The 19130-nt window shown below is 40.9% G+C and overlaps 1 protein-coding gene across 1 annotated transcript in view; it reads left to right on the forward strand.

Moving 5' to 3' along the window:
- The first annotated feature begins 700 nt into the window (after positions 1-700).
- JAK1 (Janus kinase 1) overlaps positions 701-19130 on the forward strand; it is a 136531-nt gene continuing 118101 nt past the window's right edge. Inside the window, exon 1 of the mRNA XM_032296739.1 lies at positions 701-911. The gene's annotated coding sequence lies outside the window, so the exon portion shown is untranslated. The remainder of the gene's footprint in view (positions 912-19130) is intronic.

Consider the following 19130-nt stretch of genomic DNA (forward strand, 5'->3'; position numbering starts at 1 on the left):
CCGTGGACTCCCTACGGAGTATGAATCCTGGCTGCAATGTGACCTTGATTAAGATACTTAAGACATAATTTGCTCCTCATGGATAAAATGATACTATTACTTTGAGAGGTTATTAGTTAAAAATGAAAAGGGCTGTGCATACATCAGGTATCAGTGAATGTAGTTCTAATTCCTGTGATGCATATGCTTTTTTCTTTCCACGTAAAGTGCTTTTAAAATACGGAATGGGTTGCATCTGCAGTAGGTTGTCGAAGCTGGGGGCTCTACGCCTAAGTTCTTTTTGGTCTAGTGCTTCACTAGTTCTCCTCTTACTCAGCTGGGGTGAGAAGCGGAGCGTATACGGAGGAGGGGGATGAATTTATGCCACGAGCTCACAAAGGTGTGGCAGAGGGGGCTCCAGAGCTGGGAGGGGCCAATCTACGGGCCTCCCTCCTCGCTTCCTAGATGAGTTTCTAGATTCTAGACTCTGGAAGACGCGGTGAACCTAGGCGAGTCCGGGCGGCGGCTCAAGCGAAGACGGATGGGGCCGGGGCGGGCAGGCCAGAAGCGCAGAGTCTCCGCCGGGAGATCGGCCCCGCCTAGCTTTCTGGGGCTGCCGCTGGTGACGTCGCGAGGGGCGGGTCGGGCGGCCGCGGGGGTGGGGCCGGTCGCGAGGTGGGGCCGGCCGCGGGGCGGGGCGGGGCGGGAGGCGGTGCGTCGCCGAGCGCAGTCCGCGACAGCGGCGGAATAGCCCGGAGCTGCAAATCGCGCGGGCCTGCGCCCAGCCTCGGTTGTCCTCGCCGCGACCCCCTCCTCAGCCCTGGGTGCGCGCACGCTGGGGCCCAGCGGGGCTGGCCGCCTAGCGAGCCGGCCCGTCGACCCCGGCCAGCGCAGCGACCCGGCGCCGCCCGGCCCAGACGCACACGGAAGTGGTGAGTGTCACCGGGGGAGGTGGAGGAGCCGGAGGAGCCGGGGCAGCCGCGGTCGGCAGGCGAGGGGCGAGCAGCCCTGGCTGGCCGGAGGGGCGGCCACTGCTGTCGGTCCGTCCTCACGCTGTGCGGCCCGGGCTGCTCCGGAGCGCTGCCCAGGACCCCGCGGCCCGGGAGGGGAAGGCGGGGATTTCCAGTTCCGCGGAGCCGGCGGGCGGCGGGGAGGTCGCCGGGCGGGGGCCCCGGGCCGGGAGGGGAGCGGTTAAGCCTGGCCGCCCCCTCCCCCAGCGCGCACGGCAAGTTTTCATAAACAAGCCCGGAGCGCGCTGTCTGACATCCTGTTTATACCACCCCGAGATACAGGCGCGGGCTGGAGGGCTGACGTCCCTCGCTCCCTGCACCGCGAACTTGACCGCCAGCCCCCGGCCGAGGTGGGAGCGCAGAAAGGTTTTCTTCTCCGGCCCCAGGACGGAGGCTGAGGGTCTTAGCTTTTTTCTTTCCTTGCAGTCTCAGCGAGGGAAAGTTTCTGGAATTTGGAGCCGGGTGGTGGGCGTCTGCGAACTCGGGAAACGCCTCCTCCCCTCTTAGGTTCTGTTAGGAACCAGGCCCCAGGCAGCCAGCGAGAAGGGGGAAAGGTGACCGTGGGCGATAGGACCATGGAAAGGGAACAGAGGGAGAGAACCACCGGGGAATTGCGAATTCCACTGGAAAGAGACTGATAATCGAAACTGGGGCTGTTCTCTGGCTCACTAACTCCAACTCCGTCCGCGCGCGGTCGGCAACTGGGAGCATCGGAGGACTAATAAACACTCCTCCAAAGTCACTGCCCAGGGTCCCTGGGATATGGGCTTCTTGGATGTGTGTTTACCAAGGAACTTCTAGATAAAAGACGAGATGTTTGCCAGGTGTTTGTGCACACGTTTTTTGGAGGGTTTGCACTCCATGATTTCCTGTGTGTTCCTGGGGAGGGGGACCCCGTCCTTCCTGCCACTCTTCTTACTACGTGGCTGTGAGCTGCCTTCTGCCTCTGGTTGAATACATCACTACACATGTCGTTGACACTTTTTTTCCCCGAGTCATAGGGCTTTTCTCTCAGTGACAGGAATTTACAGTGGTATGAAATTGTCATTACTTCTTTCGGGGAGTAAAACATTAAAACCCTTGGGTAGTTTAATAATGAGAACAATGCAGAGACAGATGTAATCTGGGAGTGTTTGGTTTTTGGCTTTTTTTTTTTTTTTTTTTTTTTGAAAAAATTTGGGTTACGTATGGGTGTAGGCACCATAGATTTTGTTTAAGATGAGCATTTTGTATTGATTGAATCTTTGTTCTTCCCTTTCCAAAACTCCATTATGTGGTGTTTCTTGATTTTCCTTTTGGTGACTCTGATGTTTTCCAAGACCAGGGAATTATTTTCGTTGAACGATAAATGTGTTCTTTTGTACTTTGTGGTGAAGATTAATGGAGACCACCAGGGTTCCAGACATTTCTGGTACAATGTGCTTTGTAATGTGGAGAAAATGTCTCCCTTGTATAGATCCAGATTACATTTAAAGACGTGAGGACATCATAGTTGAATGACTGTGGACGTTATAAATAGGAAGAATCATAACCTCTTCTTAATTCTATATATCATTTTAACTAAGCACTTTCACTGAGTCTAAGTTTCTCTAAGTAGGTACAAAACTGTATTTTTTTACTGCTAGGATTGCAGTGTGATACTTCACACTGAATACAGCCAGTTTAAATGATTTCCCCCATTCCATACTATACTAGTTCTTTACTACCATTGGGAAGTGATTATAGAGAATGCATACATTAGATATAGGTAAAATAATTCAAACGTTTTCCAAAATATAACTATGTTTTAGTTGTTGTAATTTAGGCAATCTTAATGCGAGCTTGGCTAAAGGTTTATACTTCTGACGGAAACAAGGATTGAGAACGTGTAGGTTGATACTCATTTGTATAGAGAGAACAAGAGAACACTAAGGTATATAACTGCATAGCAAAGACCAAGATCTGTGTTTTCTAATTCTCAGATTCTTCTGGTGTTCCCCCCCCCCCAAACACATCCCTTTTTGTATGTCCTTATGTCCTAATAAGAATGCTGTTAGATTTATTGTCTGAGATGTGAATATTTATAAAAAAAATTTTATTGTTCATTTTCACATTTAAAACCATTGTTTTAAGTGGATGGGGAATTGGTTTATTAACGGAATCTCGCTGAGGAGGCAGCATTGGATGCTCTGATTTATTGTGGCTCAGTGGTATATGGAGCCATGCCATAGAACAGGCATGTCGGAAGGAACTTTGCAGATTCTTTTAGACCAGTAATTCTCAATTGGGTACGATTTTGCACCCAAGGAGATATTTGCAGTTTCTAGAGACATTTTTGGTTGTTACAGTTTGGGGGAAGGGAGTGGTGCTGTTGGTAAGCATCGAGTGGTTAGAAGCTAGAGATGCTGCTAAACATCCTATAACACACAAGACAGCCCCCCATCCCAAACAAATTCTTCATCCAATAGTGCCCAGGTTGAGAAGTCCTGTTTTGGAATACTGAGTAAGGAACAAGAAGATCTGGGCTCATGTTGTGGCAAATTGTTTCACTTCAGGCACCTATTTTCATCATCTGCAAAGTGGAAATAAAAATATTCACCCTGGCCATCTCGCAGAGTTTTGAGGGGGAAATCAGGTAAATAATGCATGGAAACTGTGACATGCTATGCAAATCATAACTAATATGAAGAGTATTTTTCATAAGTGAATCATTAGATTTACTGGTAGTTGAGGGGACCAGGGTTAAGGCAATATGTTGAGTAAAAAGCCGGCTGTGGATGGTTTGATACTATCAGATTCTTTGTTATTCATTTATTTGGGTAAAGGTTTTTTTTAGTGTACTTCATTTTCTTATTGTCAGAACATGCACTTTTTAGCTCTATAATTTCTTTAAACAAAGATTATTTTTCCCATCATAGCAGTAAGGAAAATTCAGTATAGAAAAATTAGAAAATACAAGAAAGTAGAAAACAGAGAGAACAAGTGATTCATGCTCTACTCCCTTGTCCATTTAGGTACACTCACATCCTTGCCAATTTCTTTTGTATAAGAGCAGATAAGATTTGGAGAATTAATGATGAGAAATCAGAGAGTAGCTGGTGACCAGGGATGGTGCTCCTTCATTCCTTTCTTTTTAAGTATTATGATATAATGGTAAATTACATTATAGTAGGCATCAGAGAAATTGGTTGTTTTTATTTTTATTATTATTTTTAGGTTTTGTTTTTTTTTTCGAGATGGAGTCTTGTTCTGTCACCCAGGCTGGAGTGCAGTGGCATGATCTCGGCTCACTACAACCTCTGCCTCCCGAGCAAGCAATTCTCATGCCTCAGCCTCCTGAATAGCTGGGACTACAGGTGCATGACACCATGCCTGGCTAATTTTTGTATTTATTTTTTAGTAGAGTTGGGGTTTCACCACGTTGGCCAGGTTGGTCTCAAACTCCTGACCTTGTGATCGGCCTGCCTCTGCCTCCCGAAGTGCTGGGATTACAGGCATGAACGCCTGGCCTGATTCATTGTTTTTAATACTTTCCTTGCTGCCTCCAAGCCACATTCTCATTCACCTTGTTTCCTCTCTGCTTCTTATTCTCCCCATGCTCAGCTGGGTGTGCCACTGTTGCTTCCTGTCTCACAAACCCTCTGGTAACATGGGATTTCAAACAGCTGTCATGTTGAAATGACTGGGTTTCAGGGGCAGGAAACTTATTCCTGTGAGTATTCTTCCCTCTGAGGTGCACCAGCATTCTTGGCAGTTTAAGGCAACAGGAAAGCATAAAACATTAAGCTCATTTCCGTGACACCTCCACTTCTGAGGGTTTATGATCTGTGATTCTTTGTAGTTGGCAGTGGGCACACGTTCTTCCTTGGTGCTCTGTGAATAAACTGCCCAGTCCTGAGGAAAGACCTGCTCTATAAGCAAGAGGAAAATTTCTTTTAAATCTACCGTGGCCAGAAGACAGAGCTGGCGTTTGTTGGGATATTTTTAATCTGTGCTAACTGAATTTACTTAATAGTACTGTTCACACTAGCATTTTGTACATTCTTTTATTCATTCAGTAAATGCTTGTTAAGCTTTGCAGTGAGTCTCAGAGAGTGAATAGACAACAAAATATATAAAAATCTTTGTCCTTGTAGAGTTTACAATCTAGTGGAAGACCGTGAGAGCGTGTTCACTTTCATAGTTGCAGGTTATATATACATGTAAATGAGCAAATCTTTGTGATTGTAAAATGTTTCCTAGCAGTCTTCTGGATAGTTGATAAATGGCAGATAATAAATGGTGTTTTCTGGAATGGTGAGGAGAGAGTTGCACAGTGGTCAGATGAAGCTCACGCTTCATAGAACTCAGTGCCTCAGGTCTTCTGAACATGCCCTCAGGGCCAAGAAGTCTTCCTGGCCTTCCTTTGAAGTCTGTGGACTAGGGAGTAGCTTCCCCTTATTCGTTATCTTTCCTTTTTTAATGTTACAGATTAATTCACTCTTTGCATGCACAGACATCTCTTTGGTACCTATTAAGTGCCTGGCAGAAGGATAAGACACAGTTAATTTGGAAATAAGCTTGGTGTATATAGCTGTAACACATTGTGCATGATGCTGTAGTAGCAGTGAAAATTAAGAGCTCCAGGACCCTGAAGAGAGCTAATTCCTGCTTGGATCCCTTGTCAGATGCTTTTTTGAAGAGGCTTCATTTGAGTTGGGCCTTAAGGAGTGAGAAGGAGTTCTTTTATTTAGGGTGGAAAGGAAATCGAAGCAGAGATAGTGTGAGCAAAGACATAAAAGTGGGCGTGTACGTGGTGTCAATGGCAGACTTGGAAGTGGCCACTAGATAAGAGCAAAGACTCTTGGGAGGGAGCGGAAAGAGGTAGGGCAGGACATGCAGGTGAAGACTGTAACTGTTTCCAGAAGTTTGTGAGCAGTATTAGGTTAGGAACTGAGGCCTGTGTTGAACGAATGAGTGGGGAAGATGAGAAGCTGTTTGAAGTTTCCAAGCTCAAGAATCACTTCATTAGCAATTAGAAGACCTGAAGCACTGAGAGTTCCATGAAGAGTGAGCCTCATTTAACCACTGTGCAACTCTCCTCGCCATCCCAGGAAATGCCCTTTATTATCTGCCATTTATCAACCATCCAGAAGAAACAAGAAAGGCTTTGAGCCAAACAAGATGTCATGAAGTTTGTCCATGCTTTCCTTACAGTGGAGTAAAATCTACTTTGATTTGCTTTTAATTTATACAGCATTTTTTTGACAGTTTAACTGGTTTTTAAGCCATTAGAAGATTAAATACAACAAACCTAAGAGACAAGAGTTGTTAAGTGGATGAATACAGGAAGACATGTTCTCAAAGGCGAGCAGTGTTAATTTTTATCTTAGAAGTGAATAAGGAGTTTCTACTGATTTATGAAAAGGAGAACCGTAACTCAAAAGTGAAACAATCTAGGGCCTTTAGTGGAGAGCAGACACCATTGTCACCATGCTAGCAATTTGAGGTTGCACTGTTAATCATAGCACAGTATGGTGATTGGTATTGGTAATGAACATCAAGCCATGAAACAGGTCAAGTTCTTGAGCCTAAATGAAGTGAAAGTTCACATCTCTAGCAGAAAAGGGCAACTTCAGACATCTCATTTAGGGGTTAGGAAGTGTACAAGTGGATCTGGGGACAGAATAAGAAGCTGCTTTCAGCAACTTTCTAAAGACAGATTCAAAGAAGAGGTTTTCTTCAGGGTAAAACACCAGTGAGGAATCTTTGTTTTAACTCAGGGAAAGTTACTTAATAGTGATCTGCGAAAGAAGGCTGATGATGAAACCTAAAAAGAGGAGCTGCAGTCATCTGCGTAGAAGACAATAATAACTTGAACCCAGCTGTAGGAGACTAAATCAGATCAATTTATGGCACCTCTGAGTAGAAAACAGACTGAATGTATTTTAGTCTTGTTTTGTTTTTTGATTCCGGTAGTCTGTTTTTGGAGGCTCTGCATCTACACTGTATGGTTTGATCCTAGCTGTGAGATTGCGAGCAAGTTACACCTGTTTCCTTATCCATAGAATGACAATAAAGACAGTACCTACCTCTGAGGTTGTTTTGAGGTTTGAATGACTATGCTTGAGATTTTGAAATGATGCCAGTATGAGTTAAAAATCTGCTATTTAAAAATTTTATTTTATTTTGAGACAAGGTCTCGCTCTGTCACCCAGGCTGAAGTGCAGTGGTGCGGTCATAACTAAAGGCAGAGTTAACCTCCCAGGCTCAAACAGTCCTCCCACCTCAGCCTTCTGAGTATCAGGAACCACAGACATGTGCCAGCATACCCAGCTGATTTTTTATTTTTTTGTAGAGAGAGGTTTCATTATGTTACTCAGGCTGGTCTTGAACTCCTGGGCTCAAGCAATCCTCCTGCCTTGGCCTCCCAAAGTGTTGGGATAACAGGCATGAACCACCATGCCTGGTCTATTTTATTTTAATGATTGGTAAATAGACTGTGTATTTAAAAAAAAACGACCCTCAAATTATATTCAGAATGTTTTAAGATAGCAGGGAAGGTGCCACCAGTAGATATAAAACAAAGGCTAGCAGATATATTTTATGTTAGAAGGACTTCAGTTAGCAATGAGTAAATCAAAAAAGAAGCCAACTTCTCAAATCTAGAAGGGTTTATTACATAGTGCCAAAGGTGCTAGACAGATTAGGTTTTACTCTATTTTTAAGAAAAAAATAATTAACAAAGGTGCTTTAATTTAAAATGCCATCCAACGTATATAATTTGGTAGGAATGTATTAGACTTTCTGGGAAAGTCAATATAAAGATACTGTGTTGACCTCACTGATTCAGTTTACTTAGCAAGTTGTGGGCTGTTGGCAGAGGCACCACATATACTTGTTTGTAAAACGCTGTATTCAGAGTTGTGTAGAAATTAAAATATCTTATAAATCAGATAATTCTCCAGGGAGTTTTACTGGTAAGGAATTATAAGAGTTTAAAGGGACTCTCAAATACGCATTCAGTTTCTATGGAATGCTGTTTTACAGTTTCTATTTCCATATACTTATTTTGTTTTCCTAAAGCAAGATTTACCCAGAATGTAAAAGGATACAAAGAGTTGGCCCTTCCTCCCAATTGTAGATGTGTATTTTAAAATATTTCAAATGTATTTTCTTCTTGGTGATATATATGTTGGACTGGTTTCTTGGGTCTGGGCATTATTATACTCAAGAACAGTTGTTGCCACGTGATTGGAAAAGCGCTCTTGATATCATTCTCATCCCATATGTTTTGACAGCAAAGGAGTTAGCTGTGTCTTTCCTTGTCTTCCCATTCTAGAATGAGAAAGACAGTAAAGCTCCCTAATTTGATTTGTATGGAGGGGCAGTGGGTAGGAAAGTCCACTTCAGCTGGTGAAAAGGATGACCTGTAGGTATTTAAAACATAAATTTAGGTCTGTTACTTTTAGGTACCCCTGGTGACTCAGACCAGTCTTATCTAAGCATATAAAGTAGAAATAGATAACAACCATTTGTAATGAATGCAACTCTTATTTGTTTTTGATGATGTTTTAAGGGCTTAAGGGTATTAGAACTGACAACAGTTATTTCAATTAAGCACAATTATATCTGTAGGCATGCTTGCACAGTTAATCAGATTGTAGTAAGGCTATATTTATAACAATTTTTTCAATTATAATTTAAAATAATGTTTATGTTGTACTAAGAGAAAAGATAAAAGAAAACAACTCAAGGAAAAAATAACCTGCCAAATATATATCTTCCCAGAGAAAAATGTTGTTACTAAATTAATTTGGTAGATCAGACACAGGGAGGTAGACAGATGCAAGTTATATTATAGAGGTATAATGGCTTTTTTACCAGGTGTACCTGCAAACCTATTTTAGCATTAATTCACATAACATAGACTAAAAAGTAATATGCATGATGTCTTAATATACTGACCAATTTTGTTCAGTTAAAACCATTCTGTAAAATTTCAGGCAAGTCCACGCATCGAAGTATATGGGTTATCTTTTTGGGGGAAATCATTCGATGTATGGTGGTAACTCCAAGGAATCTCATGTTTTTACTTACGCAGAATGACCATTCACATGGGTTGGTTGGAAGTAGGAGGAAATCAGAGGAAGTCTGATTTCATTAGCCTGAACATAAATTGTAAGCCCACCTGATGTGATTTAGGAACCAGGCCATTTACCATGTACAAGCTGGCTGAAACATAAATGCTCTTAGGCTTTCATGTTTGTTTATTTAGCAACTCTGTGTAGATCACATGTATGTGAGAACAAGGCAGGCTTGGCTCCTGCCCTTAGAAACGTTCCTTGCTAGTTGAAAAAAACAATTCAGAAATTGTATTACTGTTTGTTACAATGACACTGAGTACCAGGAGACATGTCAGAGGTGGACTGTAAGAAAAGGGCCTCTCTGCAGTACACTTTTATGCATGGAAATCTGATGGGTGAAAGAGCTGTGCTAAGCGAATGAGGAGGTTTTCCAGTGAGAGGCAGCAGTATGTTCGAAGGACCTATGGTGGGACCAACACCCTACAGCTGATGCAGAGAGAACAAAGGTGCAGGTGTGAGGCAGGAAGGAACCTGGTCAAGCAGGGCCTTATGTGCTGTATTACTTTTGGGCCTAATAATATATTAGTGGAAGCTGAGGTGTTTAAACTGGGTAGTAACATGATGAGATTTGTGTCCTATGAAAAAAACAGAAGGATCCCACCCCCTCACTGCTGTCCCCAGAACACCTCTCGTCTCTTTCCTCTTTCCCTTCATTTGGCTGCCAAATGCCTTGAAAGCCTTCACTTCCTCCCACCCACTCGTTCTTTAACCCTTTGCAAACTGACTGCCACCTTCACACTCATAAGACTGCTTCCTTGAGGTCACCAGTGACCTTCTTGCTGTCATGTTTTAACACCTTTTTTCTGCCCTAGTTATCTAAAATAGTTCTTGCTGCTGAAAACCTTATTCCTGGCAGATGTCCCTCAACCCTACTGCTGTCTGGCTTCTGAGACACAGTAAGGAATTCCTTTCCCCCTCTCTGTCTTCTGTTCTCAAAATTTTTGAGTATCTTCTCTTTCTCTCACTTCTCCTCCTCCCCCAGTGAGGACTTTTCTAAAGGTTCTGTGAATGGTAGATATTATATGTTCCCTAAAACTGCAGGTGACCCACTTTTGCCTGAGCCCCAGTTGTCTCTTTTTATTCATATTCCTTCCTCTCTGCTCCATACCTCCCCCAAATACTGGTTGCACAGTTTCAGGCACTATTCAAGGCACTGGGAACGATGGGGAATAAGGGAGGAAAGGTCTCTGCCCTTAAGGAGTCAACAGTCTAAGATGTTAAACACATTGATAAACAAGATAATTTCTGGTGGTGATAAGTGCAACAGAGAAAATTATCAAGGTATAAGTAGTGAATGCTTAGATGGTGGGGGTTGGGAGAAGAGCTACTGGTCTGAGAAAGTGACATTTAAACTCAGCCCTGAAGGATGAGTAATGAGTAGGAGCCAGGCAGTGCAATGATCTGGAAGAAGAATGTACTAGGCAGAGGGGGATAGCCAGTGCTGGGCCCCTGCAGTGGGGTGAGCTTTCCGTTTCACACTGGGCTGCCTTGCTCTGTCCTTTGACACCTCCCATTTAACTGCTCCAAGATTGATACCATCTTTTTTTCTGACCCATCATCGTAATAATGGCTGATTTCTCTGTTTCTGTTAACACCGTCTCCACCAACCTGAAAACCCTAGACCAGCAGTCTGAAAACTTGCTGTGAGGGGAAAGACAGCAAACATTTTCAGCTTTGAGCACAGTGCAGTCTATCACAATTACTGAATCTGCCATTGTAGCACCAGTGTAGACATAGACAACATGTAAAGCAATGGGGGTGGCTGTGCTCCAATAAAACTTTATGTATGGACACTGAAATTTCTATTTCCACTTGTCACAAAATATTTTTTTTCCAACCACATAAAAATGTGTCAGCTTATTGGCTGTACAAAATGGGGAGCAGCAGGTCAGATTTGACTCAGGCCAGAGTCTGCTGCCCCCTGCCTTAGACTAACCCTGATCGCTCCTTCTGCTTTTGCTCCACCGCACCTCCTCCCCAGGCCCTTTCAGGGCCCCTTCCCTGGTATTCCTATTCCGCAACTTTGCCACTCACTGTCCTCACTGCTACAATCTTCCTTTAACTTTCTTTACCTGGGTGATATATCATTGCACACTCTGTGTCTATGTGCGCACGTTATTTAGCTCCCACTTACAAGTGAGCGCATGTAGTATTTATCTTTCCATGCCTGACGCCTGATCACAAGCCTTTAGAAGCCCCTATTACCTGTAGAAAACAATTCAAACTCCACCTTAGTCTGATAGTAAAGGTAACTTGTGCTAAAACCTCAGTTTAACTTTTCTAGCATATTCTCTTGTTTCCATCCTTCTAAAATGTGCCAAAAAAATAGATTATTCATTATTTTGCTTTCAAGCCTCAATTTGTTTCCCATGCTTTTCAGTCCTCCTCCTCCTCCTGTCTTCCTTCTTTCTCTTCTTCGTCGTCTTCTCCTTCTCCTCCTCCCCCCTCCCCGCTCCCCATGCTTCATGCTTTCCATCTATCAGAATTCCATAACTTTCAAGGCCCTTTCAGATGTCCCTGGTTTCTCTCTCTGCCCCTCCCTGCCCCAACAAGTGGTATGTATACATGTAGTCCTTTGGCAGTGTGTGATCTGCTGTTCTAGCACGTCATGTTCTGCTTTGTGCTTCAGTTCTTATGGAGACACATCTCCACTCTGCATTCACAAGGCCCTTGAGGGCAGGAACCATCTCTTTCATTGTAATGTCCCCTTTCTCAGTAGGCACACGGCTGTTTTCTTGAATAAACACAAATCCTGTGTACAACTATCCAAATCGTTCTAAATTTATAGGAGATTCAAAGTGGGAACATTTTACTGAAGGGAGTTTGGTCAGATTACATCCTTGATTCTTGTTTAAAGTAGTATTTTCACTTGTCACATATAAAGTGGTATTTCCACTTTTATAAAGGATCATCAAGTATTTTGGAAGACTCGTTGGCTCTGCCAGTGGCTTAGATAAATAAATTCAGGCAAGTTATTGATCTCTGTCCTCAAAGAAAAAATTTGTAATGTTTTCTTTTATATAAAAAGAAAAAGAAAAAATGTGATCTGTAACTCATTGTGCTTCCTTGCTAGAAAGCGAAAAGGTAAGTTACTGTCTTTTAGTTGCTATCCAATTTTCTTATGATAATCTCTCTGCCTCAGTCTCATCAGATTACTTGTCACATGTGTTAAATCCTTTTAATTGATGGTTCTGTTGTGTATGTCTTTTATATTTATATAGGTAGCCTCAACTCTCCTTTTTTTGGAGAGGGGTAATAGAAATATAAATAATAACTAGTTGCCCTTTGGTTTCCCCAACCTGTGGTGACAACAAGATGGTAAAACAGGCACTTATCCTGTATAAAATGGGCAAAAAGGCTTTGGGCAATATGGGAATCATGATGTGGGTTTGGTGGAAAATGAGCAAAGCATCTTGTAAGGATCTTGTCGTCTGAAGGATAACGTGTGCTTGGGATATGTTGTGTCCTCCCAGGTCTGTGTGATTTGTAGCACATCATTCCACACAGGGAGGAGAGTGGGCAAGGTAAGCTTTTTCTGTGTCAGTTGTTGGGTTATGTACTTTGCATTTGATACTTAATTTAACCTGTAATAACCAGAAACTTGGATCTTAATGGCATCATTTTCCAGATGAGCAAACAGATCTAATAAATGGCAGAGCTGGAATTCAAATCTGAGGCTCTTGGGCATTGTAAACAACAACAAAACATGTTTCTACTCTTCAGAAAGACTTTTTTCTCCTGGCTTGTCACTTGTCCTTTTCTCTCTTTTTTTCTCCTGACTTTGGTATTCAAAGAGAGAACCTAGGAAACTTGTTTCTTGTAATGTTTTTGAAGCAGTTTTAGGCCCTTGGAGAAATGCGTTGATGCGTCTTAATGTTAGATTTAAAGAAGACCTGAGGCCAGGCGTGGTGGCTTATGCCTATAATCCTCAGCACTTTGGGAGAGCAAGGCAGGCGGATCACTTGAGGTCAGGAGTTCAGGCCCAGTCTGGCCAACATGGTGAAACCCCGTCTCTACTAAAAATACAAAAAAAATTAGCCGGGTGTGACAGCATGGGCCTGTAATCCCAGCTACTCAGGAGGCTGAGGCAGGAGAATTGTTTAAACCTGGGAATTGTTTAAACCAGGAGAATTGTTTAAACCATTCAGCCTGGGAGACAGAGGTAGATTCTGTCTCAAAAAAAAAAAAAAAAAAAAAAGACCTGAAATAATTTTTTAAGTTTTAGGGCAGGGTGATTGGGTTCATTTAGCTGTCCTAAAGAAAGTTTGGTATTTTTTGGTGAAATATTTAGCTTAAAAGTTGCATTGCTGTTTTTTGACATTTTAAGCCAGACAAGATTTATGTTATATTAATATTGCTTTATATTACCTGGTTATATAACATGGTTGCTTTATATTACCTGGTTGTTATATAACATGTCTTGTGTTTACCTGTGTGGGTCTGAGCATACCAGATGTGGTTTTATGAAAAGTGTGCTGGACTTGGAACCAGGAAGAGCCGATGTGAGGGTGTCCTCTGCCACGTACTAGCGCTGTGACTTTGGGCTCATAATTAAGCCATAATTTTCCTGAAGTGTAAAATTGACTTCATAGTACTTGTCACAAAGGAGATTTTGTGAAGCTTAAATGAGGTAGAACCTACAAAATAGCTTCAGTCAGTGCCTGGGGATCCAGCAGCGTTTAATAAAAGTTACCCACGGCTGCCTCAAATACTGAATGTTGCCAGAAAATCTGTAAATGATTGCATAATGTTTACACCTTTGTAAGCGGTAACTATAGGTAGATATAATTCAAGTTATGAACTTCTGATGTAGGAAACCTCCTTGTGCAAATGGTTGGCTTCCCATTATAAAAACATCAGTAATAAGATAGTGGTTTAGACTCCCAAATCTGCAGCCAGCCTGTGTGTTTGAATCATGGCTTATGATCAGTCATAGCTGAGTGATTGTGGGCAAGTTATTCAAGATCTGTGCCTCAGTTTCCTTATCTGTAAAAGGATAATAGTAATAATGGCTCCTAACTTACAGGATTGTGAAAATTAAATGAGAATGTATGTTTATGCATGTACGTGTTTGTCTGTATTTGTACCAATACCCTGTTGGAGTTTACCACTATTATTTACTGTTCCTCTTTTCTTTTCCTACCTGTGTAGACAGCCTATAAGTTATCTGGAAGTTCCCTATTATCTCCCTCATATCTTCTGTTACTGGAAGACTCCGCTATGTCACATACCTGCCTTTTTCTTCTGTCTTTGGTCCCATGTTGATTCAGTTTAATTGAGGTTATCTTGTTCTAGTGTGTAATACATTCTCATCAATCCCTTCCCTATGCATTTCTTGCCTAGACATTTTGAAAAAGTGTTTTTGTTTTGGGTGGAAACCGCACATTTTCTAATAATGACTGATAAACACAGCCAGGTGTTAAGGATACTCTTTTATTAAGGAAAATAAAAGCTATATAGTCTCAAGCAAATGAATAAACCTATATAAATGCTTGTTTATTGAATGTTTACTCTGTGCCAGAAATTCAGATCAATAAACTGAGGCTTAGAATGGTTGAAAATGTTTAAAGGTACCCGGCTTTTAAGTGGAGGAACCTAGATTTGATCAAAGCCAGGCCAACCTGGACCTTGGTTTCACAATCCCTGAGCTCACTTGCCTTAAGGCCTCCAGACACTGCCTCTAAGACTTCATCTGCACCCTTTATGAACCAACATTCAATGCTCCCTCACACTCCTGCTTTTGAGATGGCAAAATCACTTATGGTTCTTTTTGGCTGCAGTAATGTTTTCTGCTCTTTTGGCAGGGCAAATGTATAGTGTTTCAGATACTTTATGTGTTAAATTAGCTTTTTGTGTGTTGGCTTGGAAACTTAACCACATTTATTGCAGTGTGTCTGGGGAAATGTGCGCCAGGTTTCAAACAACCAACTGGGAATGAATTCTTTAAAAGGCAGAACTTGTTTATAGCTAAGGGCTGCTAGTGTATTTGAGTATGTTACCTGCATCCGTATGCTTTAAGGGCTTGTGGGTCATGCCTGAAGCGACACATCTGGAATGTATACACATTATTGCACTTATTTGGTTAACTGTCTTCACTGTTACTGACCTTTGTACACTGAACCACTGCCGTTGCATTTGGCATTTAGTAGGAACCCTGCGGAGAGACTTATTTAGTCCTCTTTAAAGATGAATGGTTCTTTATACTTTTCTGTATGCTTGTTATATTTCAATTAAAAAAAATGGAGTAAGGATCAGGCAACATTGAAAGAGGAATATTGCCACACAGTTGCCAATCCAGTGAAAATACTGCTTATGCTAGTTCGAATTGAGACACTGAAAGGTATTTGGGAGCCAGACTCTTGTGAGAATGCATATTGCTTTGAATATTGGAAGAAAGCAAAGCAGTCAAACGAGTTTCTTCTTGGCTTGGAGTCTTGTTTACTTTTCTCAGGCTAGAATCGATAGCCCTAATGGTTTTAAGAAGTCATGGAGAACAGGCCTACCATGAACCTGAATATTTGGTTCTGAGTTTATAGGCATTGTCTAGTAAATACTGTTTAAGGGTTATTAATTAGCACACAGTCATCATAAAATCTTGTAATACTTTTAAGAGGTGTGAGAAATTGAAGTCACCTGAGAATACCTCCATCTCATTTTACAGCAGAGAATTAAAGTAATCAGAGCATTTAAGTGCCCATGATCTGTCTGGGCCACCACTTTAGTGATTTTTTTTTTTAAATCCATCATCATGCTGGATTTGTTATTGAGCAGTAAAATGATACAGAACGTAGTCACATAGAAAATTTAGAAAATAAAATACTCATTTGTTCAAATGCTTCTGAGGAGGCTGAGATATATCCATGGGTAGAAGATTCAGCGGTTATTTAAGAAAAATTAGGATTGTCTAGGATCCACCCATTACCGTGGGGATTCTGTGAATACAGTATCTCATGAAAGAAGAGAGATCAAGCTACTTGGTGAGTGAGATGTTCTAGGTGCTCAGTCCAAGGACTGGCTGGATGACTAGCACTGAGCCTATGTGGATGTTTTTTCAAACGAATCAGCCTAAGATTAGTTTGTTCCTAAGAATGATAAAACTTTGTTGCAGTTTTTTAAAATTATAATAGTAATACTGCAAGCCTTTAATAAAAATGTTTTCTTTTTTACTCTCCTACATTAAGCTTTTATATTTTTACTTATTCTCTTGTAGCCTTTATCCATAATGTATAAATATGTATAAATATGTATAAATATGTAATGTATTATGTAATTTTAATTGCTGGATACATATACCTGTCCTCTTTTCTCAAACTTTTTTATTCTGTTGTAGTAGAGTCTTTGTAATAATCATTTTTGAATGGCTGTATTTAGTTGTGTTAATGTATTTTCTTTTTCTTAAGTAAATCTATGATAGAATGTTTAAGCTATTTCTATTTTTAATGACTATTGTAGGAAACCTTTAAAAATATACAAAGAGCATTTTCCTGCTACTAATTTATTAGGAAGAATGTATAAATTTACTGTGTCAAAGGTTATAACCAATTTTATGACTTTTAGTATGTAATTCTGGAAAATTAAACAGAAACTTAAATCACAAATGGCCTTAAACATTGGCAGGAAGCTGCCGATTTCTTGACTGTCCTACAGGCAACCCACTGGCAAGTAACATCTCAAATACTGACCATTATAATTCTCTATTATTGGCAGATACAGCTTTCTTCAGATGACATGAAAATAATTTATTTGCTTTTGATGTTTTTTCTCATTGGCAAATGATATTCTGTAAGTGCAGAATGTGCACTTAAATGTGAAGTTGCAGTGAGAATTTTTATTTTTGTATAACTTAGTTGTAATAGAGGAAACCAACATTATGTCACTTCTAGGCTGATGAAATACCCTAGTAAATGCAGTATTTTTACATGACTAATAGGAGTAGGGGCGGGGCCTTGACTTTTACATCAGTCAGGTATAAAATCACGTAAGTTAGCCGGTTTCCGTCAAACAGTGTTGTATTGCCCTTTGCTTAACTTTTTGTTAGTTGGGAAATGTATCTTGCTTTTATGACTGGTGTTTTTCTGCTTAGTGGGGATGTTTTCTATGATGCCAGGATAACCGTTTATAATGCAAATCTGAAGGCACATCACTGCCTTGCTTAAAATCTTTCACTAGCTGAATTTTGCTATTAGGATTAAGTCTATCCAGACTTCTTAGCATGGTATAAAGAGCCTCTCATCGTCACAGCCTTGCTTTCCTTTCTTTCCCATTCTTGCAGTCAGCACTTCAGCCCTGCCAACCATTTTTGATGCTTAAATACGTTGTGATCTCTTTTATTTCTGGACAGTAAATTCTATAGATTTCTTGGCAAATATACAGCCTTGGAGACTGTAAGAATTCTGACCAGTATTTCTAAGGGTTAAATTTTTTTCCCCCAAGTACCATTAACATTCTGGGCTGCCACATTCTAAGATTTACTCTGGAGGTGTGAGGTAGAAGCCATGCTAAATGGTGGGAGAGAAACTTTGCCATTTTGTTTTTACTAGGTGTGTTGCAGTGAGTGTTGAAAACCCTTCCACACAAAAGAGAGTCTTCTTTTTACCTCATTATGATTAAATTACTGGCTGCTTATCTTTCATAATGAAGAGAGAAGCCCAAAAGCAATTTCAGAACATGCATCTCGTGCTGATTAGTGGTTATAATGATTTCACATGGATAGTATTCCTTGTGTTTGAAAGTTATTTTATTGGTCAGATCTGCTTCTGTGAAATCAACAAGGCTGGTTTATCTTTGCAAAAATTTGTGACAAACTTATAGCTACACTTCTTGTAGAACACAGTTCACATTTAAGATTTTGCCTTAGGCACCTCTGTTCAGCTTTATGCTGTGTCTTTCAGATTCTAGGTATGAAACTGGTTTGACATTAATACCTAGCATGATAGCTTTTTAGATATCCTCTTTGCATTAAGTCAGACAAAATCTGTGGAGCCTAGCACCATGCTCAGTATATGAGCTCCTTTCTCTATGAGTCTTGGTTCATATGAGAGTCAGTATACCTAGGCAGTCAGTAAACACTCATTGATTAGATTTGGATTTAATAAGATTAAACCTGGCCAGTAATTAGTGGAAACCAAACCAAGGCAACCTATAGTAAATGGAGCATTGGGTTGAATATCACAATTCTTTAAATAAGGCACAGATAAAGGATCTCTATGTGTTATTCTCCTGTTCTTGGACTTAATTGTTAGAATGTTTCACCCAAAACCTCAATTTCAGCGTAATATTTAGGCACTCTCTTCTATATTATACCTCAGGTAATTTGGAAACATTTATATTTCTAAATCTATTTCTGTATAAACCTTTTATGCATTGTATACCTCTCCCTCTCTATATTATGTAGTATAGATTTAAATTGAAAAATTCATTGTTCCCTTCAGAGGTGTAAGAGTATTCTGGCCCAAAATGAAATGTTATGTTAAATTGTAAATTATACTCTCTAAATTGTGGACTTGTGTACTATTGTTTGTTAGAGATACATGATACTGCAGATAAAGTTCCAAAAGAATCTGTGGTGAGAAAATTCTTGTTCAGGGACCTGTTGTTCAGTGAAACTGCTTTTCTATTGGGCGTTTGTATTCTTTTTTGGTTAAGTTAAAAAAAAAACAAAAAGGATTTATTGGCCTGTGTCTTAAGAAGGCTGTAGGAGGGCCCATGGCTTATGTACTCCAACGATATAAAGGCACTCTCCTTCCCAGAAGTAATACTGCCTATTTCTGCTTCCTGTTCATTGGTCTTATTTTCTACCAGTGAGGTTTTATCCACATGATTTGAATAAGAGAACAGCTGGCTGCCCCAAGATGTTGTTTGTTTATCAAATCTTTCTGAAAGACGTGTGCTTGTTACCCCTTGGTCTGGAAGGTGGACACTGCAGGCGTGGATGGGGGTCAGGTGGGACACTGTGATCTGTAGTGTTAACAGAATCACTTGGGATGATAAGTTTCTAGAGAGATAAAAACAGATGTCAGCTGTAATATTTTGAACT

The sequence above is a fragment of the Sapajus apella genome, unplaced genomic scaffold (genome assembly GCF_009761245.1).
Source record: "Sapajus apella isolate SASKATOON/1434 unplaced genomic scaffold, GSC_monkey_1.0 scaffold36, whole genome shotgun sequence".
Taxonomy (NCBI): domain Eukaryota; kingdom Metazoa; phylum Chordata; class Mammalia; order Primates; family Cebidae; genus Sapajus; species Sapajus apella.